Here is a 1,576-nt window from a genome sequence, read left to right as displayed (position 1 = left end):
CCTCATTTCTTTTCATTCTTTTTTCTTGATTCTGCTCTGCAGTAGTTATTTCCACTATTTTATCTTCCAGGTCACTCATCCCTTCTTCTGCCTCAGTTATTCTGCTATTGATTCCTTCTAGGGAATTTTAAATTTCATTTATTGTGTTGTTCATCATTGTTTGTCTACTCTTTAGTTTTTCTAGGTCCTTGTTAAATGTTTCTTGTATTTTCTCCATTCTATTTCCAAGATTTTGGATCATCTTTACTATCATTATTCTGAATTCTTTTTCCGGTAGACTGCCTATTTCCTCTTCATTTGTTTGGTCTGGTGGGTTTTTACCTTGCTCCTTCATCTGCTGTGTGTTTCTCTGTCTTCTCATTTTGCTTACTACAAACGTTACTGTGTTTGGGGTCTCCACTTCACAGGCTGCAGGTTCGTAGTTTCCGTTGTTTTTGGTGTCTGCCCCCAGTGGCTAAAGTTGGTTCAGTGGGTTGTGTAGGCTTCCTGGTGGAGGGGACTAGTGCCTGAGTTCTGGTGGATGAGGCTGGATCTTGTCTTACTGGTGGGCAGGTCCGTGTCCAATGGTGTGTTACGGGGTGTCTGTGACCTTATGTTTTGGGCAGCGTCTCTGCTAATGGGTGCGGTTGTGTTCCTCTCTTGCTAGTTGTTTGGCATAGGGTGTCCAGCACTGTAGCCTGCTGGTCATTGAGTGGAGCTGGGTCTTGGAGTTGAGATGGAGATCTCTGGGAGATTTTTGAAGTTTGATATTACATGGAGCTGGGAGGTCTCTTGTGGACCAATATCCTGAACATGGCTCTCCCACCTCAGTGGCGCAGCCCTGACGCCTGGCCAGAGCACCAAGAGCCTGTCATCCACATGGCTCAGAATAAAAGGGAGAAAAAAAGGAAGAAAGAAAGAAAGAAAAAGATACAATAAAATAAAATAAAGTTATTTAAAATAAAAAATAATTATTAAAAAAATTTTAAAAGTAATTAAAAAAAAAGAAAGAAGAGAGCAACCAAACCAAAAAAACAAATCCACCAATGATAACAAGCGCTAAAAAGTATACTAAAAAAAATAAAAAATACGCAGACAGACAGAACCCTAGGACAAATGGTAAAAGCAAAGCTTTACAGACAAAATCACACACAGAAGCATACACATACACACTCACAAAAAGAGAAAAAGGGAAAAAAATATATTTATCTTTGCTCCCAAAGTCCACCTCCTCAATTTGGGATGATTCCTTGTCTATTCAGGTATTCCACAGATGCAAGGCACATCAAGTTGATTGTGGAGCTTTAATCCGCTGCTCCTGAGGCTGCTGGGAGAGATTTCCCTTCCTCTTCTTTGTTCGCACAGCTCCTGTTTTTCAGCTTTGGATTTGGACCCGCCTCTGCATGTTGGTCGCCTGAGGGCGTTAGTTCTTCGCTCAGACAGGATGGGGTTAAAGGAGCAGCTGATCCGGGAGCTCTGGCTCACTCAGGCCGGGGGGAGGGAGGGGCACGGAGGGCGGGGCGAGCCTGCGCGGCAGAGGCCGGCGTGACGTTGCACGAGCCTGAGGCGCGCCGTGCGTTCTCCCCGGGACGTTATC

The sequence above is a fragment of the Physeter macrocephalus genome, chromosome 20 (assembly GCF_002837175.3).
Source record: "Physeter macrocephalus isolate SW-GA chromosome 20, ASM283717v5, whole genome shotgun sequence".
Classification (NCBI taxonomy): Eukaryota; Metazoa; Chordata; class Mammalia; order Artiodactyla; family Physeteridae; genus Physeter; species Physeter macrocephalus.
Note: the sequence above shows the minus strand (reverse complement) of the source record.